Here is a 17,988-nt window from a genome sequence, read left to right as displayed (position 1 = left end):
CGGTTACTAACCTGCTCTCCCTCTAACTGTCTGCATTAGACTTCATATTCGGACATCAAAATTTCTGAATTTCTCCAGATAAGCCATCACCTTCTGCTATTATATCAAGAATGTTCTTTCTGCAGAAAGGGTCAAGGCACCATTTTGTGGGTGACCCCAGGTCCAGAGCATGATGACCAGTGCCAAGTTGGAGCATCCCAAACAAGGCCTAATGGTCTATATACCTTTTCCCATATTCAAACTGATTTTAAGAGGGTGCTGGGTTCAGGAGATACAATGAAAACATAAGTAAAGATACATGCAAAGGATGGCTACTATACACAAAACAAGCTTAAAACATGGTTCGTAACTGCACAAATACATGTGTTCAATTATTTAATAATTATCCAATTACCTGGATATGTTGGGTCCAATGTGAGAGCCCTTGTATTCTGAGAATATTGCACAGAAGGCACCCACGTTGGGCTCTGCTGCTGATAATGGCACAATTGTAAGTGATTGTGACCACAGACGTTCTTTTGCTGGAAACCACAAGGCAGAGAACAGAAAGATGACACAAACCAAGCTTAAATGCACCATCATACAGGCCATTTATTGCTAGGGTCCTATACGATTACATGTGTCCATGGCCCCAGGAGCGTTGCTCAGCCATAGCAGGATACAGGAAAGGTGACACATGCCCGTGAGTGACTCACCAAAGGAAATCTAGATTGTGTTACATTTGCTACTTTTAAGGAAACATAAAAGTATCTAATACACCTGGGAAGGATTTCATCAGAAGGGCTCATTTTTGTTCATGCTTTGAGATGTAGGCAAAGGTAGGATTTATCTAGAAAATGCAATCCACGGGGAGCTCCTCCTTCCCTGGATGGGTGAATGAGGTCTTACCGTAATCAGAGCAGTGCTGGGCAAGACTCCTGGAATGAGAGCTACTGTTTGTAGATGAGTCTATCACGCTGGGTTGCTAACGGTAGACCGGACGTGTCCCCCATGGTTACACAGAAAACCAACTGTGCAGGCGAGAGGTGGAATGGATCGTCCGCTCTTTTCTCCCTCTGCTTACCATACCCAGACCCCTTTCCCCTCCTTCTCCTTCAGCACATTCCAGGCAGCAGAGCGCCAGAGCTCAAAGCCGCCGATAGCTGCAGAAAAGAGGGTTCAATTGACTGATGATATTGGAAATATAGGAAGATCATTAACGACCCTCACTCTGTCCGCATAACCACGTTCACAGCTTTGAGAGCATTAATTAGTGTTTCAGGTTTCAATATCACTTAAGGCAAAAACTATAAAAAGAAAAGTCAGGTGGAAGTGGGAGGAAACAAAAGAACAGAATCTTCTGAAATAATAAACCAGACACGGAAGGATGGGGGAGCTGGAGAAAGCTCCACGGAAGCCAACGAAGACTTAAGATGAGCAACAGATGCTGAAAGCGAGGAGCAGCGCTGACCAACACAACAGCAGCTAGAAAGTGGCTTTGTTAACTGCACTCTGTTTTTCTCAGGGATTTAAAACATATTTTGTGTAAAAATAATTACGTTAGAAAAAGGGTTCAATTGTGCCACCTGCATTTACCCCCACCCTACGGAAAACTGCTCATTTCCAACTGTAATCAATTAATCCATGTGCTCACCCATTTTTAAGTGATTGAACAGTTATTCATATCCCATTTGGGAAGGCAGTTATTAATATTAGGTCCGACCACACGAAACAGCCTATATCTGACCCTGTTTGACCCATAAAAAATGGCAATTTCCTAAGGTTCACATCAATAGGTATTTGGACGCCTTCTTTAGTAAAGAAATAAATGTCCTCATTGAATATATTCTTATGCAGAATCTTCTCTTGTAAAAATTAGCCACTTCCAAGTCAACGTCTGTGACCCAGAGCTTGAACCACTTATAATGTTGTGACAAAACCATTTCTCCATACAGTTTACAAAAGCCAATGGAACTGAGGAGATTAGAAGTCAGTGGGTGTCAGAAAATTCGAGGAGTGTGAAAATGAAGTCTTGAGGGAACAGGGTGAGAAGTACATTCCTTTTGATTGTTGTCTCTTGCTTTTTAATGTTCTCAGAAAATGACTGTATCTTTCAGAGTCTCTCAAGGATTTTTAGATAAAAAGAGAGGTTTTATCTTTGCATGTCTATAAGCAGTGGAAAACTCGGGAGACCGAAACCTACAGGCAATTCAAATAAACTAAATCCGATCAAGGTAATATCAATGCCAGAATTAGAAGAAAACCCAGAGAGAATATCAATAACAACATTAAAACAGCAGGTTTCAAGTGGAATCAATAGGCAGAATAAACAGAAAAAATTAAGTCACAAAGTGTTAGTAGATAAAAGCTCCTCACTCATTAAAATTCTGTTTGTCTTTGTGCCTTTTTATCAATGTACCTATATATGTGTGCAAGTGTATCAAAGTTTGTAATGTAAAAGAATGATGAAATAATCTAATTAATTTCCGGTGTCATTCCACATATTTCTTTCAAGTTGGAACTACAATATTTATAATGGTTTGCAGTTTAATAAAATATCTTTATGTCCTATTAACTCATATATCAGCTTGTTATAAAAGCCACTTTCTATCAAATAGCTAAACTTCAAAAGAGTTTTGCTTTGATCAGGAAAAAAAAAATCAGGTTCATTCCATTTGTACTGAATAACCTCGCTCAGTGTTACAGAAAGACAGTCATCTGGAGCTGCCATTCGCTCACACAAAATATTCCAAGGCACAAAAAATAAAATTGGCAGAATATATTGAGGCACCTAGAGAACAGGGGAAGCTTGCTTTCTCCTTCAGGAGGTGGGGAAATGGGCATCTGAGAACATGGCAGCCCAGCACAGGATTTCCCGCTGGAGGTACTCGCTGGGACCCACCACGAGTGCAGGCAGGTCCTGGCCCGTGCGGCGGTGGAATTTCAGGAATGCCACCCAGACTGAAATTCCAACAACTGTGTTCTTTTTGAAGTCTCAAGTCCTGCTCACTGACAAATGGGCAAACTTTGTTGTTCTGTTGGGTTGGCAAAGACCACTTCATCTACTAAATTTGTCTCATGGCTTCTCTCCACAGCAAGATGTAACCACTACTCCTTGCCTGAGAGGTGGAGTGAGCTCCTCTTGTCCCCACACCCTTGGCTCTAATCACCAGACACTTTCTATCTCCCTCGTCTCTGCCCCTGGCCGATGCCCAGGTGCCAGGTTCCATTTTGCAACACCTGGATTATTCAATCAGGGTGCGACCACTGACCCCAGAAGGTCAATACTAAATATCTGGGGGTTTCCTCATGTTTTCTTCTTAGCACAGCAGCTAAAATAGAAGTTAACAGCTAACCAATGCACTTAATGAAGGCTTCATTGATTTGGTCTGTTTTCCCCGAAGAGAGTTCAAAAGCACCTGTTTTTCTGGGAACAAGCCTGAGCGGTCAAGGATCCTAAGAAGGACAAATATGGGGAGGATCTCCCCAGATCTGACAGCCACATGATGGAAGCCAGCTCCATGGTCAGCCTCCATCTGCCCCTTGTTTTTGGCCGCCCCTCCTTACCCTACCGTCTGCCTGCCAAGCAGTTCTGTCCAGGAATCCTCACGACTATATTGGTCGGAAAGATTGAGTGCCTTGGCTTTGCAACAGCTCATTTCTCTTGGGAGAGCTCTGTCTTGTCCTAGATGTCAGTGAGGACAGGAGTGGGAACAAAGAGAGGTGGGTGAGCAGGCAGGGGTGTGGATGAGATGGGCCGTGTGGTCTGGAGCCCCTTGGAAAGGAGGCAGCACACCCACTGTGTGTCCCAGGGCTTCCATGCTGCTCTTCCTAGCCCAGTGACTGGCACTGAGGAGGTGCCAAATAAATGCTTCTTGAAAGAGTGAATGGCATGGGTATACAAAGAGGTGTGCTGGGTTATCTCTATATAGTTTTATTTACAAAATGCTCGTTATCTCTAGTACGTGGGCAGGGTCCTGCCTTGGTGAGCATGGAGATCGAGTTAGTGCTGCCACTTTCATTCAGACAGAGAACCTCAGCAGGGCGGTGGGGCCAGATCCTCAGCCAGAATGCCTGTCCTATGCTCAGTACCTGAGCGAGTAGAACACTTCCCATCAGAAGGAGGATGGCGACCACCTTACAGCCCATGGAGAAAGCTGTTTGCCATGGCCATGAGGGTTCCCAGGGAGGGTGTCCCAGTGACACCCATCTCCTCAGACTCACAGGGGATGCCCTGTGTTTGAGGCAGAAACACAGACACCTGCCCCTTCCCCCAGGTGCGTATGAGACCTCCCATATCTCGTGCGTTGCTCTTCAGGTAACATGCTTTGCCCCTTACAAACAGAAAGGAGTTTAGATGAAAGGAGGTGAGATTTGATGGTAAGAAATCACCCTGAAATCCCAAGAGGGAAGACCTAAAGGTGCCACCATCTTAACAGGAGTAAGTTTCAAAGACTCAAAGAAAAAGCCAATCAGGAAAACATTAGTCCAAAAAATGATCCTGGAAAAAACCGGGGTGTTGAGAATACTTGTTGTGGAGTGGGGAGGGGTGAGCACCCAAAGATCTGCCAAAGGAGGTGAGGATCATTATCCTTTATTTGTATATAGTTTTATGATTTCATTCATAGTGAAGCTTAACTTTGGAGTCCGTCAGCAGCTTGCGATCAACAATGATCACAATATCCAGACATAGGACCTTCCAGTCTTCCCGGGCACAGCTCTTGGAATTTGGGGTGAACTCTTCTCTAATAGTCAGCATCCTGGCTCCCAGCCACTATGCCCCATCTGTGCCCTCTGCTCACCATGGCTGCTGGAAGTGCTTCTAGACATTTCCAAGGGCCACGCTCGCCTGGGTTTCGGGGAAGATGCAGTGCTTCCTCAATGCATGCGAATTCAGGCCATGTCCAGATACTTTTTACAAATCCCACCTTTGTTCTAGAAACAGTGTCAATAGCATTTTGTCTAAGGTGCGTCTTTCTTGACAATTTTCCCCCATAGTTTGTTTCATCCTGACATTTTGTTGAAAAGCCTCTAGCAGTTTGTCACGGCCCCTCAAGGTCATCTCCAAAATTGAGGATGTGAGCAAGATCATCCACAAAGGTACAGGATAAGAGTTAGAAATAAGAGCATAGAGAAATTAAGCTTCCTTAATAAGATTATATTGAGAGTAGTTTGTGTATAATTTAAGAATAATTTTACATATATTGACTCAATGTTTTTTCACTCACGGGGGGAGGGATTAGAAAATTGGGGGACATCATTAGTCTAGCACAGTGGTTCCTGATTGAAGATGACTTGGGCCCTCACAACAAATGTCTAGGGACATAGTGGTTGTCAAAACTGAGAGAGTGCTACTGGCGTCTAGCAGGTCGAGTCTAGGGAGCTGTTGAATGTTCCACGGTGCACAGGATAACTCCACACCAAGAATGACAAGTTTCAGCGTGTTGATAGTGCTCAAGTTGAGAAACTCTTGTCTACGAACTAAAATCCAAAAGCTCTGGACCTGGAAGGGCAGGCCCTCCACAGCGGCAGGATCCCCTGAGAGCCGGAAGGAGGCACTCCGCCCTACCCTGTCCACCACACGGCCTGCACTGCCCACTCCCTGAGCTTCTGCTGTCCCATTCCAGGCAGATTATCCTCCCTGCCCCATGAAACCAGGCCTGGAGGGTCTGACTCAAGTCTACGCATGCTCCACGAAATCTACCCAAGTCTTCCCAGGGGGGTAGGTCACTCCCAGAGGCTCACAGCTCCCTCACTAGAGTGGGCGTGTCACCTCCTCAGTGGGTCGTTCAATGTCTTGTGTTTGGGATCTGCACATTGGTATCCTCAACTCCAGGGAAGGTTGTACACGAGGAGAGTGGTCACTAATTAACTTCGGAGCCAAACTGTGTCAAGATTTTAGAAGCTGGATGAATCTTAGATCTTCTCCTCCAACTTCCTCGTTTTACCAATGAGGAGAGGAAGCCCCAGGGGGATTTACTCTTGTTTTGGGATCACAAATGTGGTAATCACTACACTAAGGAGGGCCCACGCACTCAAAGGCCCACTCTGCTTCCTCCCTCAGCTTTTCATTGCTTTTGTGTGTGTGTGTGTGAGGAAGACTGGCCCTGAGCTAACATCTGTGCCCATCTTCCTCTACTTTAACATCCACAGCATGGCTTGATAAGTGGGACGTAGGTCCATGCCTGGGATCCAAACTGGTGAACCCCAGGCCGCCAAAGCAGAATGCTGGAACTCAATCACTACACCACTGGACCAGCCCCATTCATTATTATTTTTAACAGGAACAGATATAACACTCCTTCCAAATTAGGTCTTTTGAGTTGGGACTAGAATTGTATCTGATCTACAGCAAATTTGCATTTCATTTGAAAATATTTGTCTCATGTCTGCTGCAATATGGATGTCTTAGAGAGACTTATATCTGTTTCCATGATCAGTAAGACAAAATTCTGACCAGTTTCCCCCAAACGAAACCAAAAATACTTCACAAAACTAGTGAGAGGTGGTGGGTTGGATGAACCCTCATCTAATTATCTCACTAGGCTATATGTAAGATTCTCCACGAAGATTACTTCATGTGTTTGCTCTCGATCCCACTCACCAACAGTTTTCAGCGAGGCTGGGCACTCCAGAGCTTGAAATCAATAACAGCTCGCCTTCCGCCTGGCAAATCTGCGTTGTCTCCAGCCAGATCAAAGTATTATAACACAGTGTGGCCCAGCTCAGTTCCAAAGAAAACTGAACTGAGTTAGGTGTAGACTGCCTGAGTCAAATTCTGCATGTGACAAAAATTAACCAAAAGAAGTTCTGTCTAAAAGAAAACAGTGGTAAAGTTTTTCAAAACACAGGTTTCCTAGCACCAGAGAGGTTAAGTGAAATTGAGCCCTCGTGTAGAAGCCTTATCTTCTGTGTGATGGTGTGACGACTGAGTTTGGGTCCTGGTGGGAACTTGGTATCTACAGCCCATTGTGTTTGTCAGGAGACCAGATCTGCTCCGTGAAGACACGTGGCATGCTTCCATGAACATGATGAATTTCTGTCTCATCCGACCGGTCCCCCTCCTAGTAGCTTCCTGGATGTACTCAAGAACATTCCTGGGCTGAGAAGGAATCTGGACGAGACAACATGAAGGCACTGTCTTCTTCCTTTTTTAATAGGATACTGAGAGAACAGACACTTCCTGGTCTGGGCACCCAGTGTCCCCATCCCTATCCGCACAGATCTAACCAGGAAGGATGGGCAAACTAACTCTACCCCAGAAGTGACAGGGCAGAAAATGCTGTTACAGTATCTCTGGGTTGGATCTTTCTACAAAAATCTTGTTCAGATGTGGAGTGCATTTTGCCACACACTTTATCCACAATACTAAGGTAGAGAATATAATGAGATTTTTTTAAAAATGTGCAGTAAACAAATGTACACGTATTCCTCTTTTAGTCCAGGAGCAGAGATCTCACTGAGTCTGAGCTCATAGTGAAAGCTTCTGTCCAGCTCACACAGGCATCTCCGTGTGGGACTGGAGCAGGGTGAGGGTAACAGAGAGGCGTGTGTACCCCATGAGAAGCCCAAATCCGGAGCATTCCTTTCCTAACCCAGCCTTGTACTTCTCAGGCTTCCTCCTGCTGACCTGCTTTTCAGTGTGGGCTTGAGAGAGAAATATTTCAAAATTCTTTAAGAAGCAAGTGTTCTGCAGACTGACTGGTGTGCAGTGGCCTCTGTTCATACGTTCAACTTGCCTCATTGAGTTCCTATTACAGGCCCATTACATTAATAAGTCCACCGCTTTCTACTAAATACATGTTGCTAATGCGAAAGATGGCATGAGGAGGGGCAAGCCCGTGGTGCAGGGGTTAAGTGCCAACGTTCCGCTTCAACAGCTTGGCTTTCGCTGGTTCGGATCTCGGGTGCAGACATGGCACTGCTTGGCAATCCATGCTGTGGTAGGCAGGCCACATAGAAAGTGGAGGAAGATGGGCATGGATGTTAGCTCAGGGCCAGTCTTCCTCAGCAAAAAGAGGAGGATTGGCAGCAGATGCTAGGCCAGTGCTAATCTTCCTCAAAAAAAAAAAAAAAGAAAAAGAAAAAGATGGCACGAGAAGTTTGGAAAAGTGGATTCTGGAGTCTGGTGCTGCCCATCTCTGCAGCTGGCTGCCCAGAAAGCAGATACTGTCAAGCACGAGAGGGTAGATTTGAGGCAAGCTGAAACACAGACCCAGACTCCCCTCCTGTGGTCCACAGCCAGCAAGCAAGCAGCACGGGAGCGCCAACATCAGAGTATTTCAGGGTTGGGTGGAGGGGGCCTCCCTGCAGAAGGCAGCAGGTGCAGGCGTCCCTCTGAGAACTCGCGTGGCGTCAACCGCTGCCAGCACCAGCGGCTTCAGCCCTCCAGTCCCACGGCTGCCCACCCTGCAAGAGCTCCACTCGCTATCCCGCAGTTGGCTGTCGCCAGCATCATCACTGAGGACACCCCAAATTCTCCTCCGCTTCAGGAGCTCGCGTCTTTGCCAAGAACTAGCCTTGAGGTGTTAAAATTCCCGTGTCGAACTAGGGGTGAATTTTTATGGGAATTTCAAGCAAAATGCCCTTTGTTGTTGGTTCTGGTCTGAAGATGCATGCACAAATCTTCCTGGGCCACGAAGAAGATGCCACAATTTACACTTCTCTGTGGGTTTGACTGTTGGACAAGAAATTCATGGTTAACATAGCAGGAAAAAATGTAAAAGAAAAAAAAAAATTAGCGATTTGATCATTTGTGACTGGAGAGCACTCTCAAAACAGAACGCTGTGTAGGACAAGAGCTCCCAGGTGGGAATAAATTGCTTCTCCCAACCTGGACTCATCTTTCCTTGCAAAACCCAAACACCAACTCTGTCCCCACTGGGAATTTTTAAAGTAAGTGTGGAAAATAAGTAACATCTGGGCAAGAGTGGGTGTGTGTCCAGGGAGGGGATGGGCTGGAGGTCTGGGGCGGGGTGGTGGGGGGCCTCCTCAGCAGACAAGCTGCTTGTTAGAGTGAAAGTGGCTTCTCTGATAAGCAAAGTAGAAACCTTCACCAGATATAAAATGAATATATATTTTTTTTGGTTTATTGCAGTAACATTGGATTATAACCTTATAGAGCTTTCAGATATACATCGTAATACATTTCGAATTCTGTGTAGATGACATCATGTTCACCACCCAAAAACTAATTATAGTCTATCCCCTCACATGTGAGCCTCATCACCCCTTTTGCCCTCCCCCCTTCCGCTATGGTAACCACCAATCCAACTCCAATGCTATGTGTTTGTTTGTTGTTGTTTTTATCTTCTACTTATGAGTGAGATCATACGGTATTTGACTTTCTCCCTCTGACTGATTTCACTCAGCATAATACCCTCAGGGACAATTCATGTTGTCACAAATGGCTGGATTTCATCATTTCTTATGTCTGAGTAGTATTCCATCGTGTATATAGACCACATCTTCTTTATCCATTCTAAAATGAATATATTTTTAACTTTCATTTCATACTGTATTTGACTGTGCTCAGCAGTGTGAATTTCAAGGGAAAATCCCCAACTCGACAAGCCCTTCCCTTCCCATCTTTTTCCTTTGCTTCCAGAAGTTCCATCTCGGGACCCCACCGTGGAATGCTTGCCCCACCAGCATGAGCCCACCGCTTCTCAGGAAGCCTCCTCCCCAACCTTTCTGAGCGACTTCAGATGCAGTGAATGCTCAGAGCTACTGAGTGAGCAAGACAGAGGTGTTACTGGGTGTGTTACTAAGAGTCCTGCAATGTTACGATCAGAAGGGGCCTTCATATCAATTGAACCCAAACCTCGCTTTCTACAAGTGACTAAAATGGGATGTGGACAATTTCAGTGACTGTCCCGACCCTGGATCTCAGTCAACACCACCGGGTCTTATTGATTTGTGGCCCTGTGGGTTTTTTCTCTCCTTTTACAACATGATACCCATCCCGAGGGACAGCGGACAACATCCATCGATCTCTCTAATGTATCAAAGTGTTTGGCTATTAATAGTGGGGCAGTGCTCCGAGTAATGGACCACACTTAACTTGATATGAAATCAGATGCTGGAGGAGCTCATGCATGTTCAACGGGGCAGTGGGGGAAATGGAGGGAGCATTTCATAGGAATCTGACTAATTGCATCATCTCTTTCCCATCATCTACGGCTCATTATGCGATTATGAGGTTAAAGGGAAAAGATGATTCCCTGGTAACCCATTGCATATATTTTGGCCTATTCTTGTAAATTCCTTATAGTCCATATGAATGCCCTGAAGTGCATAGTACATGAAGGTGCTACTTGCAGACATAGCCTTCCCAGTATCCTGCATCCATCCCGTGCCCACAATGCTGGGCGGCCACGGCCTCCACATGGTCAGACACACGCAGGCACCAACTCTCAAGGCCCAGTTCCCTCACCCTGATTTTTCTGTGGCAGCCATCAGACTTCAAGCATCTCTGCTCTCCGCGCTGGGTAGTATTTCTCTGCTAGAATTTGCCATGTAGCCACTTCAGCAATGTGACATCAGCTCCAAGGATAGAGTGCTCAAGAACCTGAGAGGGGCCTTGCCCAGCACCCCACTCGCCATGAGGGCAGGAAGTCAACAGGACAGTGGCTGAGCCCTCCGAGCAATCTGACGCCACACCGCTGCCAGTCCTTCCCATGCTAGGAACCCTCTCTGGGCAACCCTCAGAAACCCAGCCGAGGGTGGCCATGAGCAAGCTTGTCATGCCTGAGCTCTCTGAGGCCCCCTGCTCCCCAACCCGTGTGACCAGCTCCAAGAGCAGCCTGCACTTGTTCAAAGGGAGGTCCAGCCCAGGGCTGGGCACAAGCCAGCGGGGCAAAGGCAGGGGCTCTGGGGCTGTCTGACCCATGGTGTGGGTGTGGGGACAGCAGAGAGCCCCTGCTGGGCCACTGCTGTGCCTCCTCCAGAGTGGCCCTGTTTCCTCTCGTCTTCCATTTCCCCGGGTAAGGATGAGGATGGAGATGGAGGGCACAGAGCACAGGTGAAGAAAGCCATGGCCCTGGGCGCTCACCACACGCAACACCGTGCCCTGGCACCACATGTCCTAAAAGACAGATGCCTCGAAGGCAGGCCTGGGGTCCCTTTAGCTCCACTCTCTGGCTTAGTCGGGCCCATGGCACACAGTGGGGCTCCGTTATGGCTGCTGTGGAGCCAGTGCCGGAGGAGGGTGGGGGGAGGTGGCGCAGGAACGAGGTGATGAGCCTCACGTCTGCTGATAAATGCCAATAAATATGCAAATAATGAATCTTGAAATGATCTCCTTACTTTCCAACTCAATTCCAGTAACCCAGGGGGTAAATCTCTATAAATTATAGTGGAGTGTGACTGGTAAATAACATTTTTCTGACATCCCTAAAGCATTGCCATGTCTTTGGAGTTTATAAACTGTTGATGCAAATGAGTTTATATAACCATTTCGTAGTTAATAAAAATAATACTCAGAACGGTATTGGGATTCGGGTATACTTCCAGGTTCACTAACGTGGTGGTTTTGGATATCGAAGCGCTGGGGTGTAATTTGGCTGCGCCCACACCCTCAGAGCCAGGCGGGGAGGTCTGCAGGCAGGATAGACCGGACCAAGAGTGGCACGTTTGTTGGCATCACCTTCATCTGCTTCCCTATGCGGACTCCTCAGGGCTGTCTTGGGCAGAACCTCAGGCCCTGCTATTGCTCTCTGATTAAATGTGTGTCCAGAGTTATCCTGCCAAGCGCCAGGCACTGTGCTAAGGGTTAGGAATAGTAAAACACTCAAGAACCCCCATGTGCTCAGAGAAGACAGAGTCCGATGGAGTGAGCCGGCCTGCACGAGCACGGTGAAACCACGGTGCGCGGTGGGGTGTGCGCTGCCTCCGAGACGGAGCGAGCTCCCCATCCAGGGCCACCGACGGGCAAGAAGGGAGGCTAAGGACGCGAGGGCTCATGGCAGGGGGTGTCGGCTAGACAGAGATTAACTTCGTGGAGTGATGCTCGGGCGATGGCCGGACGCTGAGCGTGGACCCAGGCTAGATGTAACAGTGGCCGTGCTGCAGGGCGGCTGGGAGGAAAGCCTTTGCTTCCATGCCCACCTGGGTTGGCTCCACATCCACAAAAGTGGGGAGGGGTCTCCTGCAAGAGCGGAAGTTAAAGCATGGGCCTTCTCCCCTGTGCAGACGTCCCATGTCTTTGCTACTGAAACACATGTGACCCTCATCATGTGTACACTGAGGAGACCTGGAGGAGGGGGTACCAAACAAGTGACATTGTTGGCCACAGCGGCCTGTGAACTGGGCTTCCCTCCTCGTGCACAGCTCCTTCAGAAACCACAGAAGCAGGCGCTGCTCTGAACAACCTTCCAGAAAAGTCCTGCATAGACATGGGACAGTCGATTCCTAAGAATGCCCATGGGTTGAAATTTACGGCCTCAGCTTAGATAGTTTGAGCCCTGGGTCACCTCACCTGAGCCATGTTGTCTCCTCAACCCATCGAACTGTTGCATCGCATCCGGAGACAAAGCAGGCTCAGGCGAGAAACTGGCTTCCAAACTCACTCTCCACACTCCCGAGTTCCATTCCTGCAGCTGCACAACTGAAGCCCCCACTTCCTCACTGGTTGTCCCTGGGGGCCACTCTCAGCTCCTTTCCACGCAGGCCCTCCATTTCAGCAGCAGAATCTTCCTGAGGCCAAATCCTTCTTGCATGGGGAATCTCTGACTTCCTGGCCTGGGACCAGCTGGAGAAATTTCTCAGATTTTAAAGGGTTCCTGGCATGAGGTCAGACCCACCCTGACAATCCACCTCTCTTCAAGTCTGTGGTGCCATAAAACAATGCAGTCCTGGGAGGAAAACCCAACAAATGCGTGGTACCGGGGATCCCGCAGGGGCAGGGAGAGAAATCTTGGAGTGTGGTGGGAAGTCTTGGGGGCCATCTGGGAACTCTGCCTGCCACACACACAAGGGGATAATTTCCTAAATAAATAAAGATCATGCAATTATTACTGTGTTATCTTAGAAATGACGTATATTAAAAAGAGAAAGTGGAGTCAACCATGGGTTTTAAAAGTGTCTCATCAGGATGCAGAGTCTGTAGTGGATGCCCCGGGCTGTTCACCTAGGTGTCAAAGGAACTGCCACACCCAAAAACCTCCCCGCTTCCAAGCCTGTGGACACAAAGAGTGGATCATGGACCCCACTCCCTGGATTGGATTCGCTGACCCAGGACTGGTGCTGGAAAGTAGCCTGGAGGATCTGTCCTATGATGAAGTGGAAGACAGGAGGAGGGGAGAATGGCCATGCTGCCCCAGAGCCCCCCTACAGAGCGGACTTTGATGGCACACCAGTGTCAGTCAGGCAGAAGATTGGAGAACTCACAAGGGTGGTTGGAGGCGGTGGGGCCCAGGCAGGGCAGGCTGTCCCGAGATGGGTGCCTCACATGGAACAGAGGCGAGGCCCCCCGCCCGCTGCCCGCCCCACTCCTCCCTGAGGCAGCCTCCTAATAATTCCATGTTATATGCCACTGACACGCCCACGCTCCCCTCCCAGCTCTGCCTTGCCCCAGAGGCATGCTGCTGCCCTGGCTAGTCTCTCCTCACCTCCTGTAGGGAGAGGACCCGAAACCCAGCCACTGGAGAGGACGGTGGGAGCCTGCTGCTGGGGAAGTGCCCACAGAGTGGACCCTAGCAAGCCTGGCCCACGCTGGACGCTCGCTGTCTCACGGCATAGGCATCTTCGCCTCCACCACGTGAAGTCAGGACACATGGTACCACCTGGCATTGGATGCAAAATGGATAGTGTGTAACTGGGTAAGTTTTCTGTGGAAAATCTTTAACTTTCATTGGGACTTCTTTAAGAAACTATGACCATCCCTTCCACCACCCAGCAGGAAAAATACATATATATATATATGTACATATGTAATTTATTAATTTAAAGAAATAAATCATTGCTCTAAAGCTGCTGTTTTCCATAAGAGTAGATGCTATCAAAGTGCCTCCTTCAAATCCATCACCATCCCTCCCTTCTCTGGCCCAAACTCTAGGCTCCTCTGACACCCACATTCTAGGCTAATAGACGACAGATGGCAGGAGGCAGTGGTCAGACCTGAACCCGGATCTTTCTATGCCGCACCCTAGAGGGCTCCCCTGCATAAGGGCAGTCATTTCCAGGAGCATCCTCTATGGAAGGAAGGAGAGTTGAGTCACCAGGAGCCCAAGAAGAAGATGACTTGGAGTCTGGACCCTTAGGAAGCACAGAGTGTCTGCTCTCTGTGTGAACTGCCTGTGGGAAATTTAGGAGACTGTCTTCTCCCGCCTCTTAGAAGACCTGCCTTTGGTTTGCAAACCACACTGTGAAAATTGGCTTGGCCTGGATGCAGAATAACTTTCGATCAAACTTAATTAAAGTAAGACCAGTCGTATTTATCTTGCGTTTTCTCTCAGGCAGTGTTTTTCTTCTAATTGGGACTTGAGGGCACCCCCCAGCCGAGGCGCCTTGGGCTACAGAGAGTGGCCGCTCCGGGCTTCCTGACAGGCGGCTGGCTCTCCCGGGAGGAGACGCAGGCCCGCCCGCGGGTTCATCCAAAGGAGCTCCACTAAATCATTTCCATCCCAGCCTAGGAGATAATCTTCAGCTTGAGGTTTATCTGCAGAAGGACTCTGACATTTTCAAACACCCCAACGGCCGCAGCTCTGGGAAGGGGGGGTCTACGTGCACCCAGTCTTGCAAAACTCTTTAGGACCGCATCACTGGCCATCTGGCATCCCCCAGCAAAACTCTACCAACTTGTCCACTGGTGAACCCAAAACTGGGTCGGATGAGAAAGACAGGCCTGCCCAAATGAGGAGCCCGTGGTTCCTGGAAGACGCAGGGGAAATGGAGGTTTTGGAATTTCTGTCTGATCACAGTTTATTTTAGAGGCAGGAGGGACTTGTGCTGATAAATTCATCATTCTAACTAAACGTTTCAGAGGCTGTGAAGTTATTGGAGCTGCCAGCCGTCAGAGCTCGTCATATGCACTGGGACCGCACAGAAGTCCAAGCGAGGCACTTCAGTCACGTGATATGTGATGTTTGGGTCCCCCATTTCTTCTACTGTGGCAAAGCTTTCCTGCAAAGTCCCCAAATGCTCACATTTGATTTCTACTTTCTGGGATCACCCGACCTCACCCTTCAGTAATCCATGGCATTTCAAGTGACCAACAATTCAGTGACTGGAGAAGGGTTTGTACCCTTCCCAAACGCACACGAGTCAATATGGCAGGTAATTCCTTCCTTGACTTTCCAAGATAAATGGCCTTCCACTGTCCAAACGGGGTTTTGTATCCACAGCTGTTTTCATTTTATTTTGTGTCTGAGATTTCACCAATGTCATGTAATTTTCACATTTTCCCAAATTGAGCTGTTTTATTTTCTACTCCTGCTTTACCGCGACATCACAGGAATAGTTTGAGCTCTCTTAAAAGGGCAGTGTTTTAGAGTTTTGAAAGACAGCTTTACTTGAAAAGGAGTTCTGTAACTCATTTTCAGGTTCTTGCACTTTTTGGATCTTTAGGCATGCTCTTCATCGTTCACGTCTAGCATTTTCCGTGTGACTTGAGGATAAATGGCCTTAATAAATCCCATTATTTTGAAGAACAATAAAAATAACAGGTTGGTGACACTGGAGCCATGATAAATAACGTTTTTTATTTTGCCGTGTCATTATTATCTCTTTCCTCCCGCCTAGCTGCTGATAGACTGTCTCTCTGTAAACCTAGCCGGGGACTCTGGGCCGGCTGGGGGAGAAGGACATCCCGGGAGTCTGTCCTCAGGAATTCAGAAAGTGTAGAGTCAGACGTCATCTGAAATCACAGACAGTGCACAAAACAGGCAGAGCACAGGAGCCCCTAAAGTTCCAACCTCACAGCAACCACAGCCCCGCCTTTCTCCCCAGTGCACTGGACGGGAACCCTGGATGACTGCATCCACGCTCTCACCTACTTAATTTCCAGAGAGCCAAGCCTGAAGACCAAGAGTTGGCCAAACTTGAGCTGAAAGGCCCACGAGAAGGATACAGGAGCGATTTGATAAGCTTTGAGGCTCTCACAGAAGTCTTGGTGGGCACAATCGGATGACAGCTTATTAAACTTGCATAGCCAAAGACGAGTGAGTTGAGTTAAACAAATATGCCTATAAATTCCCATAGTTTATATTTATCTGGCTATCGGAGTAGAATGATATTTCTGAAAACAAATCAAAAGGACCCAAGACATGAGAAGGTGTTAGGAAAGGTCCTATGGGGGACTCCATTATCTTCATCCGCCCAAGTCCTTGAGGGCCCAAGGACAGGGACCTGTGTGGTTTGGGTAGAAAACCTGCAAAATTGAATTACAGGCCCCAGAGCAGGGCCAGCCTGCCCTGGCTCAGCCACAGGCAGTGGGTGATGCAGGGGCCGGGCGCCCCCAGCGTCTAACACCTGTGGTCCCTTCCTTTCTCTGAAAGCGTCCATCTGGATTGTCTTGTGGAATCTGCATTTCCTCCCACCTCTCTCATTTCCAAAGGAGGCTTGCTGTTCGTCGTCACATCCTGATTTGAACAGCTCCGATTTTAGTCTTCCTACAAGAAGTCTCGCCTTTCCATTTGCACCAACACTTACAGATACCCCCCACCAGGTCTCGGAACACATGGCATCCACTGGGTCATCATAACAAAACCGACAACCTCCTCGGCCCTCGCCGTGGGCAGGCCTTGTTCTGAGTGCTCTGCTGGTTAGCACGGTCACAGCCACTTCTCACGCCAACCCAACAGAGCAGGACTCTGCAGGGAGCCCGTTCCCCAGGTGGGGCAGCTGAGGCAGGGAGACTGGGATGACCCAGCAGAGACCACAGTTCACATGGAGCAGAGCCAGGCGGGGCTGGCTCCAGAGGCCGTCCACTCACCACTGGGCAGCGTTCCCTTTGGGTGCCAGCAAGTGGTCAGAGTGAGGGGTTGGGACATCAGGTTTCAGACTTGAGGGGACTGTTGACTCTTTCAGGGATGCTGGGCAAATCCTGCAGCTCCTCTGGGTGCCTGGGTTATTTGCCAGGGGCAGGCAAATCCCTCCTGAGGTGGCACATGCGCCCGGGGAGGAAGCAGGACAGGGATGGGGTCTAGGATCTTCTTGTGGACTTCTCGTCACCTCTCCACACCCAGCCCTCCACTCCACGTCTCCAGCGCTGTGCTCTCCTCCTGAACACGCAGCTCCCTCTGGTCTCCATCTCTAGAAGCATCCGTGGCCTCTGAAACTCACCGCAGCCACCTGGCCCTGGGCCTACGCCTGCCTCTCTCTGCCGTCTCAGTCAGCTGGGCTGCTGTCACAACACGCCACAGACTGGACGGCTGAAGCAGCAGACATCTATTCCTCACGGCTCTGCGGCTGGGAGTGTAAGATCAAGGTGTTGGCGGATTCGGTTCCCGCTCAGAGCCTTCCTCCAGACAGCGGCCCTGGCCGTGTCCTCACAGGGTGGGTAGAGGGGCTCTGTCCCATCCCCCTCTTAGAAGAGCACTAGTTTCATCATGGGGGCTCCACCCCCATGACCTAATTTTCTCCCAAAGGCCTCCCTCCAGACACCCTGACACCGGCTTTAGGGCTTCTGTGAATTCAGAGGGAGTTCACTGTGGCTTCAACTAATTCACGTGAACTCTGGGGGGACGCAGACCTCCAGCCCACAGCACTCGCCTTCCTTCTTCCTGCTCAGGGCTCACAGCACCCTCGAGCAGCTTCATCTGGAGCTCCCATCAGCTCCCGTGTCCCGACGGTCCTCGGGCTCCTCGTCCCCTCCCTGTCACCATCCCCCCGCATCTCCATTCTAGACCACCCTCCCTACTGCTGCAAGCAATTTTCCCCCAAGTGTTCAAAGGCCTTACAAATCCCCAAGTTACTCCTAAATAGACCATGAAGGCTTCAGGTCACCACGCAGAGCCACTGGGACCAGCACATGACCTCCCACCTCACCCTGTCCACGCTGGACTCCTG

The sequence above is a fragment of the Equus przewalskii genome, chromosome 20, assembly GCF_037783145.1.
Source record: "Equus przewalskii isolate Varuska chromosome 20, EquPr2, whole genome shotgun sequence".
Taxonomy (NCBI): domain Eukaryota; kingdom Metazoa; phylum Chordata; class Mammalia; order Perissodactyla; family Equidae; genus Equus; species Equus przewalskii.
The sequence above is the reverse complement of the archived record's forward strand: the minus strand, read 5'-3'. Positions refer to the sequence as shown.